Source organism: Mobula birostris, chromosome 26 (genome assembly GCF_030028105.1).
Source record: "Mobula birostris isolate sMobBir1 chromosome 26, sMobBir1.hap1, whole genome shotgun sequence".
NCBI classification, from domain to species: Eukaryota; Metazoa; Chordata; class Chondrichthyes; order Myliobatiformes; family Myliobatidae; genus Mobula; species Mobula birostris.
Window position 1 is genome coordinate 44,010,406 of NC_092395.1, and position 12,162 is coordinate 44,022,567.

Here is a 12,162-nt window from a genome sequence, read left to right on the forward strand (position 1 = left end):
AACACTAGCAGTGCGGAATTAAGAGGAAGATGGAGGAAGAATTGATCTCACTATACAATTTTGACCTGAATCTGAGGTTTAAAAAATCATAGCAAAACCTTTGGCTACAGAAAGAAATCACTGAATGCAATTCTGTACTGTTGAAAAGAGTCAAGATGTTCTTTATTACCTTTATAACATCGTAGTGAGAAAAGTGTAGTTTCAGTGCAGTCGCCCAATGTCTTTCTAAGCAAAGAAATAGACTGCAAATTACTGAACATGGGGTTCTGAGTCAGCTTCTGAGTGACATTGAGTCTGATGTTAAGAAACCGATAATCACTGCTCTGCCCAACCATCCCACTGAAAGGTGAAAAATCTCTGTAGTACTAACTAGTTGCACTGCTCATGTCTCTCTGAACTTATTGATAAAATTTGTTTTTACTGTAATTACGGTAAGTAAAGAAATACGGTGGGTCTTACTTAATTAGGGTGTATCAGGAACTGTACATAGTGGCCTAATTAAATGGCTACCGCAATTGGCCGATGTTTCATGGAAATAGTTAAAAAGGTATAAAAGAGACAGATATCATTTATCCGTATGAAACATTATGTATTTAAATGAAATGCAGAACAAATCTGAAGACAACCAAAATTACTTCAGTCATGTTAAACTGTGTATTAGTTTGTAATAGTTATTGATGGAGAAAATAATGCAGTGTATGCTGCTATGTTCTTTTGATTGACTATATATGAGCAAAATCAGCACAGATACCTAATATACAGTGGACTGCCTTCATACAATGCTTTAATGATTGCATCCTCTCAGCATAGTTTAGAGCTTAATGGCCACAAGACATGCATGTGACTGACGCTAGTTAGAAATGGTCTGACACAGTGTCCTGCCCCAATTAAATGGAACAGTGTCCCAACTAAACAAAGGGTCATTCAGCTATTTTTTTTTTTAATTTGGCTTATATTCTTTAAAAGTTGAGACAAAGAAACAGCTGCCCCAATTAACTGATGGCCTAATTAACTGGAAACACTGTAATTTTATTTGTAACTTTAAATAGTTTTTTTTTAAATGTGGATTAGGAGAGGCTGAAGTCTCAAACAATAAAGGTGTACATGACTATCAGTAAGATAGATAGATATTAAGAGTATTTTTCCAATTGAATGAGTGTCGGCAATGGGAGGACATTTGGATAAGTTAAGCGGTAGAATATTTAGAGAAAATCTGAGTGAGGATTACGTTCACTCAGAGAGTGAATGTTCAGACAGCAATCTGACATGGGCTGATAAATAGCAAGTAATTTTCACATCACAGAATGCTGGACTGGGATCATGGTCAACAAATCTGCCTATAACAATCTACCCTCTGCATTCAATGCCGTCACCATCTCTGAGCCAACTACACACAATGTCTGGGGGATCACCATTGACTGTAAATTCAAATAGACCACCATATAAATATTACAAGGGAAAATCAAAGACTGATTCAGCTACTTTAACAAAGCCTTTTCACCATTTGTATGGTCTAAGACAAGTGCAGGATGGAATATTCTTCTCCAGTGGAGGTGAGTACAGTTCCATCAACATTTCAAAATCTCAACCCTGTCCAAGAAAAGGCAGACCAATTGACTGGTTCTCCATTTGACACCGTAAACATTCATTCCCTCCACCATTGGTGAACATTGAATGCAGTGTGGTCCATTTACAAAATGTCCTGTTGTTACTTACACAGGTTACTCTAACATCATTTGCCAAATTTGTGGGCTCTGCAACCAAGATAACATGGGCAGAATGTGCCCGAGAGCACCCACACATGCAGGTTCACTTCCGAGTCACCCATCATGCTGACAGAATAATATATTGTTGGAACTTCATTGTCACGTGTCTCCCCATCCAACACCTCCATGGTCATAACTTCAATCAACGCACGACAGAAGTTCAAGGAGGCAACATCACCACTTTCTCAAGGACAGTTCAGACAATTAAGGACTGATGGAGAAATGAATGATTAATTTAACTGTGCGGATGTATGGATGCGTGGATCTAGATATATGGATATTAAGGCAAGGTTGTAATATTTGATAGTAGCATTTAAAATAACAGAATGACAAATAGAATGAAAGGGAGAGGTTGTTCTCATCACAGGAGTTTCAAGAACTAGAAGACATGAAATGACAGGGAATGGTAAAAATGACATGAAGATAATCTTCCTCATACAGTGAGAGATAAGTGATTGGATCGCACTGCCAGGTGTATTAGAATGATTCACTTGTAATGCTTAGAGGGGAACAAAATAATTGTCTATATTTGGAGGGTTAAGGAAAGAGGGCAGATGGATTTGATTTGCTGGAGTGTTCATACATCAAGCTGGTCTGAGGTCAACAGGTCAAATGGCTTCATTTCCTCAGGTAATCATTCTGTAACACAGAATTGTTCAGGTACCTCTAATGTCAACATCTAATTCTGAGGGTGAACTCAAACCTGGCAACCCCCTTCCAAGTAAAATTCCCCTCGATTTGATTTTGTTAATAAAGTAGATAATTGTCTAATATTTCCCAATATCCTCATTTGATTTTGTTATATAGAGTCACTGGGATTAAATGGGAGTTCCCAATATCGGTGAACAGCTGTCTTTGTTACACTACAGTGGGATCCAATACCCTCACACTGTGACTCTGTCAATGTATCGAATCCTTTCAAACTCGAATACAATGACAGACGAGAAGTCCCAAGAGAAACACTTTTTCACAAGGGGAACAGCTGATAAATACCCTTTACATCAGAGTCCTGTCTGCAAAATATTTAATACAGAAACATGATGCAAAATTGCCAATTAGCACTTTAATTATACTTTATACAAAACTATTATGTGTATATTTCCAGTATTTCAGCTGTGAATTAAGCTACTCACAGTCGTGGGCATGACATTGTCAATAGTACTGATGCATTGATGCCATTGACTATCACATTCAAACTTCCTATCAATGAACAGTAGAATAATAATATGCTTATATCCTATCTATAGATAAAATTTACCTTGAGATTATCGACTACTTCAAATAAAATAAGGACGTTAGTGGTCAGCTGCACTCATTTTAGTACAGAAAAAACATTTTTAGTGTAAGGGTCCAAAGATTTGGTCATGCCCCAATCAGTTGACAATATACACATCAATTTAATCAATTTGGATTAAATTAGGAATGGAAAAGGACTAGAATCTAATCCAGTGAGAAAGACCTCCGTGAGAAATTGGAAATTGTTCAATCGTGTTAAAATAGGAGATGCAAATAATTTTAATTTTCCAATTTTAAAACAAAAATTGAAAAAGGACCTTTTTGTGTAGTTCAGGGTGTGAAATTAACAAACATCTGTTGCTTCAACAGGAAATGAGATATTATTTTAAGGAGGGGAATGGCCCAGAACTGAGACAAGACATTTACATCTGTCTTTCTGCTCAAATATCACAGTTTCTGTTCTAGCCGATGTTACATTAAGACACTTGCTTGTTAAACGGACATCATCTCTGGAGCTTTCGTTCTGTGGCAGTCAGAACAACAATTGCCTTACAAGTTGTGCCATGTCAGTTGTCTGAATCACTTCACTCCATACATAAACAGGCTGAAATCTGGGGGAAGGAAATGTTGATTATGGCTGATTGTTTAAATGGGTTACAATGAATTCATCCCCATTGTACTGTTTGTTTGTTTTCCATTGAAATCAAAGATGATTTGTGGCTTTAAAATTTTGCAGAAATTTGGGAAAGTTTGAGTTCAAACTGATTGAATTAAACAAATGAAAGGTGGGGATGGAGGAAGGGAGAGAGAGAGAGAGAGAGAGCGAGAGAGAGAGAGGGAGAGAGAGAGATAAAGAGGGGGTGGAGGAAGGAATGAGAGACGGATGCTGCCTGGTCTGCTGAGTTCCTCAAGCATTTTGTGTGTGTTGCTTTGTTTTCCAGCATCTGCAGATTTTCTCTTGTTTCTGATTGGACCTCTAATGGGTTATCCAGTTTTAAAAAGTTATTTGATCACAAGAAGAAGAATAAAAGATTAATAGGTTATAAGTGACTGGAATTAAATGCAACATGTAATATTGACCAAAATGCGAACACGAGGAAATCTGCAGATGCTGGAAATTCAGCGAGCAGTCTCCCAGTCTGCGTCGGGTCCCCAGAAAGGGCCTTCCAGGTGAGGCGACACTTCACCTGTGAGTCGGCTGGGGTGATATACTGCATCCAGTTCTCCCAGTGTGGCCTTCTATATATTGGCGAGACAGGACGCAGACTGGGAGACCATTTCACTGAATACCTACGCTCTGTCCACCAGAGAAAGCAGGATCTCCCAGTGGCCACACATTTTAATTCCACGTCCCATTCCCATTCTGATATGTCTATCCATGGCCTCCTCTACTGTCAAGATGAAGCCACACAGAGGTTGGAGGAACAACACCTTATATTCGGTCTGGATAGCCTCCGATCTGATGGCATGAACATTGACTTCTCTAACTTCCATTAATGCCCCTCCTCCCCTTCTTACACTATCCCCATTTATTTATTTATTTATTTATTTATTTATTAGTTTTTGCCTTTCTTTCTCTCTTTCTTTTCTTTCCCTCCCCCTTTCTTTCACCCTAGGCCTCCTGTCCCATGATCCTCTTCCTTCTCCAGCCTTGTATCCCTTTTGCTAATTAACTTTCCAGCTCTTAGCTCCATCCCTCCCCCTCCTGTCTTCTCCTATCATTTCGGATCTCCCCCTCCTCTTCCCACTTCCAAATCTCTCGCTATCTCTTCTTTCAGTTAGTCCTGACGGAGGGTCTCGGCCCGAAACATCGACTGTACCTCTTCCTGTAGATGCTGTCTGGCCTGCTGCGCTCCACCAGCATTTTGTGTATATTGACCAAAAGATGTTCTTCAATGCTTGTGTAAGCCATTTAGAGTTTATATTTCAAAGGGAAGTTTTGAACAGAATGAGTTAAAAACTGCAGTTGTAAATCAGTATTTATAAAATTAAATTCTGAACATTGAAGTTATTTATTTTGATTTGGGTGCCATTAAAGCAGTTTTTGTCACTGCATTTCTGCACTTTGCTGTATACTGAGAGGAACTCTGCACGTTGGTCAGATTCTTGGAATCGGGATTTATGAGCATTGAAGACAGCATTTGGAGAAGCATAGTCTGATTGTGGATAGCCTGCATGGCTTTTTGAGGATCAAGTCACTTCTCATGAGTTTGGAAGAATTATTTGAGGCTGTGACAAAGCATATTGTTGAAGATAGAGCAATGGATGTGGTGGGGATGGACTTTAGTAAAAATATATCTGGAATATAGTGAAGTGTTTGTTAAGGTTCTCCATGGTAGGCTCATTCAGAAAGTCAGGAGGTACAGGTTCCAAGGAAACCTGGCCATGTGTGTATAGAATTGACTTGCCCATGGTGTGCAGAAGGTTGTTTTAGATGGAGAGTTTTCTGCCTGAATGTAGGTGACCGTGGTGGTTCACAGGGTTTTGTTCAGGAATCCTTGCCCTTTGTGATTGTTATCAGTGACTTGGATCAGGAAGTGAAATGGTGGGGCAATAAGATTGCAGAGGACAAAAAGGTGAGTGAACTTGTGTAGAGTGTGGTGTTTTGTCACAGCTGGCAATAGGACATTGACTGGGCTGAGAAGTGACAGATGGAGTTCAACCCAGAAGATGTGAGGTGATCCACTTTGGAAGGTGAATTCAAAAGGTTTGCAGAACATTGTGGGCCAAAATAAGACCATGACCATAAGATATTGGAGCAGGATTTAACCTGCCTTGTCCCTGTAACTGTTTATGCTCTAACCAAACAAGAATCTGCCTCCGCAAACAGGAGGAAATCTGCAGATGCTGGAAATTCGAGCAACACATGCAAAATGCTGGTGGAAAGCAGCAGGCCAGGCAGCATCTATAGGAAGAGGTACAGTCAACATTTTGGGCTGAGACCCTTCGTCATAACTGACGAAGAATCTATCTATATTTGACTTGAATATACCCAATGAGTGGTCCTCAACAACACTCTGTTCCAATGATTCCACAGATTCAGCTACCTTTGACTAAGTAAATTCCTGTTCATCCATGTCCTCAATGGATGTCACTCTAATCTGAATCTGGGCCATATGGTCACCGACTCCTCCAATTTAGGAAACATCCTCTAAAAATCCACTCTTTCCAGTCTTTTGCATATTTGATAGATTTCAATGAGATCACCACTCCTTCCTCAAAACTCCATCGAGTACACGCATAGAGCCATCAAACACTCCTTAAATGTTAACCCTTTCATTCCTGGAATCATTTTCATTGTTATGACAGCTTGAAAACAAACTGGAAAGTTGCTGAGTGGCTACACGAGGGAGTATTGTACCCTATGTTTCCAGATAATTGAATACCACCTCAAAAAATCAAGTTTAATCCTTTTTGACAAACCAACAATAAAAATATTTGACTCTTCTTTAATTTATGTAAAACAAAGTCATAGAAGACAAATGTAGTAATATCAAATTCAAACAACGATGAGCAAGATGAGTGTAATTACAACAAATCAAACAAAGATGACTGGTCAACAAAAAAATATGCATTCCCAACTCAGCCAACTCACTCTGCTGCCATGCAGGTGAACAGGTGCATCTGTTCATTCATTCACAGGTTCATTCATTTCTACTGTTACCCAAACACACGCGTCAAAGTACCTTAACCCAGAGTGACGATGCACAACACAAATACAACACGGACAGGCAATAAATAGATACACGGCTCCTAAAACTGTGAACCTCCTCTGGACCCTCTCCAATGACAGCACATCTTTTCCCAGATAAGAGGCCGAAAACTGCTCATAATACACCAAGCACCAGGTGACCAATGATTTTTAAACCTCAGCATTGCATTCTTGTGTTTGTATTCCAGTCCTCCGAAGATGAATGCCAACATTGCTTTTACTTTGCATACCACTGACTCAACCTGCAAGTTAACTTTACAAAATACTGCACGAGATCTCCCAAGCCCCATTGCAGCTCTGATTTTTGAATGATCTCCCCATTTACAAAATATTCTACACCATTACTCCTTCTACCAAAGTGCATGACCATACACTTCCCTGCACCATATTTCCTCTGCCACTTCTTTGCCCATTCTCTTATTCTGTCTGTGTTCTTCTGTAGACTCTCGGCTTCCTTAAGATGACCTGCCCTTCTACTAGTCTTCTTATAATCCACAAACCTGAACATATAGCAATCAATTCCTCATCCAAATCCCTGACAAATAATCTGAAAGGAAGCAGTCCCAGCACCAAAATGGAGAGAGGAGAACTACAGTAATAATAGGTTGATTCCTTAGTGAGAGGAATAGACACAAGAATTTGAGCATGCGATAGAGACATCCAGATGATACCTTGCTTCCGGGTGCCAGGGTCAGGTATATCTCAGGTTGTGGCTTTGACATTCTAAAGAGGAAAAGTGAGTAGCCATATGTGTTGGTATATATTGGTACCAATGACAGAGGTAGGAAAAGTGAGAATATCATAAAGAGAGAATTTAGAAAGCTCAGTAGAAAACTGAAATATAGGACATTCAGGGTAGAGATGTCCAGATTGCTGCCTGTGCAATGCACCTGTGAGGATAAGAATAGGATGATTTGGCAGATGGATGCATGGCTGAGATGCTCGTGAGGGGAGCTGGTTTCTGATTTCTAGACCATTGGGATCTCTTCGAGGGAATGTGTTACCTGTACAAAAGAGATGGTTTGTAACTGAGCCTGAGGTTGACCAATATCCTTCCTGAAAGGTTTGGTAGAGCTAAAGGGGTATGCTTAAGCTAATTTGGCAGGGGTATGGGAACCAGACTGTTATTGACTATTGTTCGTCAAGCAAAAGCAGTGTGCAGTGAGACTGTCATGAAGGAGGAGCAGAGGATAGGGCATGATTGCAGTGAATGGGATCAGTTGTAGAGTAAAAGAAGGACAAAATCAAGAAGAGTGCTGGATACAGGACTGAATGTGTTATATATGAATGCAGGCAGTATACGAATAAGGTATATGATCTTGTCATGCCGTTATTAGAGACTGAGAGATATGACATTGTTAGCATCACTGAGTCATGCCTGAAGGAAGATTATAGTTAACACAAAATAATCTACCAATGCTGCTGTCAAAGGAACAATCACAATGCACTGGAGGAACTCAGCAGGTCAGTCAACATCAGTTGAAAAGATTAGTCGATGTTTTGGGCCGAAACCCTTCGTCAGGACCGAAGGAAGAACTTTGGGGAGGGTTTGAATAATGCTGGTAGTTGAAAAAAGCAGTAATTTGAAAGACAAAGGGTGGGGGAGGGGAAGCAGGGAGGTGACTGGCAGGAGAACAATAGGAGAAGGAGGCAGAACTATGAAGGAGGTGATGTGAAATAGGGATAGAGGAAGGGAGGGAAAGGGAATTACCGGAAGTTGGAGAATTCTATGTTAATACCAAGGGGCTGGAGACTACCTAGATGGTATATGAGGTGTTGCTTCGTTCAGTCCATCCACCACAACAGACAGGATCTCCCGGTAGCCACCCACTTCAACTCTGCTTCCCATTCCCATTCAGATATGTCCATACATGGCCTCCTCTACTGTGATAGGAAAGACATGTCTAAGGACAATTTTGTGACAGTCAATGAGGATTTCAATAAGTGGGTAACTTGGGACAATCAGGTTGGTACTGAATCCAAAAAGAGAGATTGTGTAGAATGCCTGCAAATCAGCTATTTGGAACAGCTTCTTGTTGAGCCCACCAAGGGATCAGCTATTCCACATTGGGTGGTGAGTAATGAACGGGATTTGATTAGGCAGCATAAGGTAAATGAACCCCTAGGAGCAGTGATCATAATACGATTGAATTCACACTGCAACTTGACAGGTAGTAGCAAAAGTCAGATGAATCAGTATTACAGTGTAGTAAAGGCCTCAAAGAGGAGATGACCTTGCTGGGATAACGGCAGAGCATAAAATACAAAAGTTTCTGGGAGCCATTTGGAAGGCACAGGGCAGACACATCACAAATATGCAAAGTTATTCTAAAGGGATGATGACACAACTATGGCTGATAAGGAAGACAAAGCCAACATAAAGGCTACAGTGAAGGCATATCATAGAGCAAAAGTTAGTGGGAATAAAGATATTTAGTAAACTTTTAAAAAAAAACAACAAAAGTTACTCAAAATACAAAAGGGGGAAAAGATCAAATCTGAACGTAAGCTCAGCAGTAGTATTAAAGAGGATAGCAAAGTGTTTTTCTTCAGATATTTAAAGTGTAAAAGAGAGAAAAGAGCAGATATTTGACTGCTGGAAAGTGATGCTGGAGCGGTAGTAATGGGGGAACAAGGAAATGGTGGGTGAATAGAATATGTATTTTGCTTCAGTTTTCACTGTGGAGTGCACTAGGAGTATGCCAGAAATTTGAGAGTCAGGGGCAGAAGTGAGTGTCGTTGTGATTAATAGGGAGAAGGTGCTTGGCAAACAGAAAGATCAGAAGGTAGGTAAGTCACCTGCACCAGCCAGACTACACATCACGGTTCTAAAAGAAGTAGCTAAGACATTGTGGAGTCTTTAGTAATGATTTTACATGAAAAAAAAATAAATTCTACAGGCTTTTGTAGGACTGGAAAATTGCAAATATTATTCCACTCTTCAAGAAGGGAGGGAGATAAAAGAAAGGAAATTACAGACCTGTTGGCCCAACCTCAGTTGTTGGGAAGATGACTGGAGTAATTTGTGAAGGATGTAGATTCAGGTACTTGGAATCACATGAAAAAATAGGTCAAAGTCAGCATTGTTTCCTTAAGAGAAAATTTTGCCTCACAAATCTGTTGGAATTCTTTGAGGAAAGAAATAGCAGGATAGGTAAAAGAGAATTGATGGATGTTGTGTACTCGGATTTACAGAAAGCCTTTGACAAGGTGCCACACATGAGGTTGATTAACAAGATAAGAGCCCATGGTATTACAGAAAAGATATTAGCATTGATGGAGCACTGGCTAATTGGCAAGAGGCAAAGAGTGTGAAAAAACAGAACCTCTTTTGATTGGCTGCCATTGACTCATGGTTTTCCGCAGTGGTTTGTGTTGGGTCTGCTCCTTTTTAGCATTGTTTGTCGACGATTTGTATGATGGAATTGATGGGTTTATGCCTAAGTTTGTGGACAATACAAAAATGGGTAAAATGGGTAGAGGAGCAGGTAGCATTCTGGAAGCAGGGAGGGCTGCAGAAGGATTTAGACAGATTAGGAAAAAGGACCCAGAAATGGCCGATCGAGGATAGCGTCGGGAATTGTATGGTCATGCAGTTTGGTCGAAGGAATAACAGTGTAGACTATTTTCTAAACATGGAGAAAATTCAGAAATCCAAGGTGCAAAGTGGCTTGGGTGTCATCGTACAGGATTCCATAATGGTTAATTTGCAGGTAGAGACAGTGATGGGGAAGACAAACACAATGTGGGAATTGATTTCAAGAGAACTAGAATATAAGGGCAAGGATGTGATACTGAGGCTTTATGAGGTATTGATGAGGCCTCACTTGGAGTATTGCAAACAGTTTTTTGCCCCTTATTAAAGAAAACTGGTGCTGACATTGGAGAGGATTCAGAGGACGTTCATGGGAAAGGTCCCATGAATGAAAGGCTTAAAGGAAGTGGAGTGCTTGATGGCTCTGAACCTTGTTTGTTGAAATGAGGGGTGGGAATCATTGAAACCTTTTGAATGCTGAAGGGCTTTGAAACAGTGGATGTGCAGATGATGTTTCCTCTGGTGACAGAGTCTAGAACGGGAGGGCACAGCCTCAGAATAGAGAGATGCCTATTTAGAATGGAGAGGAGGTGGAATTCCTTTTGCTAGATGGATTTGAATCTGCGGAATTTGTTCACAGGAGGCTGTGGAAGCCTGGTCACTGGATGTACATTAGGCAAAGGTTGATATGCTATTGATTAGTTGGAGCAGGAAAGGTAAGAAGGAGAAGGCAGGAGAATGGGCTTGAGGGGAAATGGATCAGCCATGATGATGCTTCTATGTCCTATGGTCTTATGGATATACACTTTCACCTCTATTTTACTCTTTACATATCTGAAACAACTTTTTGTGTTCAATTTTATATTATTGGCTAGCTTACATTCACAATGTATCTTTCTGCTCCAATGTTAAAACTTCTGTTTAAAAATGGTGCATCTGAAGTTGGGCGACAACTTACTGATGGTTCTCAAAGGAAGACTTACAACTAAATAATTTACGAATAACACTTTATGTTTGTAAAATCATGGTAAGCAATCTCTGCAAACAGCAAAGAGGCGAGCGAGGCTGAAGAGGACTCAAGGATCAAGACATGTTGAAGAGTAGTGGCTGGAGTCAGATAGGGAATTGAAGTGAGCCAGTGAGGAAAAGTCCATGCAGAGGAGTTTCCAAGCCTGTCCATCCAAATCGAGAGTGTGGTTTAATCGATGGAAAGGTTAGGTATGGGATAGAATGTGGCAGCGGGGCCCAGGCCCAGAGTGTATTGATGCGACAGGACCTGAATTCTCGAGCAAGGGATGCCCCAATGTTAAGAAGATTTAATCATCAAACTGGAGGTATGGGTTGGGCCTGTTCTGATTGCTGCTCAAAGACTGAGGCTGTGGGCCTTCTACAGCAGCTCCAGCCTTCATGACTGCAGCCTCTGCAATATTTTGCTCTGGTGTGTGATGAACTGAACCTGAGGCTGTGGGTTTGTGTCCATGGACTCACTTTCCTTCTTAATGCTGTTTACTTGCTTTAATTGTTTGCACAATTTACTTTTAATTCTGTCTCTGAATATTGAATGTTTGTTCCATGTTTTTCTCATTAGGTCCTTTTAGGTTTCTTCCTTTGTGGCTGGAGACACATCTCAAGGTTGTATAATGTATACATATTTCGATAATAAATGTACATTGAACTTTTATGTCTATTTTAATTGCCTGCTGTTGGTTTTTCAAAGCTACAAATCTTCAAACTTCCTGCTAACTTTTGCAATCGTATTTGCTCTCTCTTTGCTTTTCTGCCTGTATTTTGTTGTCTTGTTCTATTCTCTATGTTCTATGTAAAAATATGTACAATATTTAGAAGTCAGTCTTTCAATATCTTACTTTTATGATATAAACTTAGGAAACAAATTGAAAAGTGATTCAGTAAAT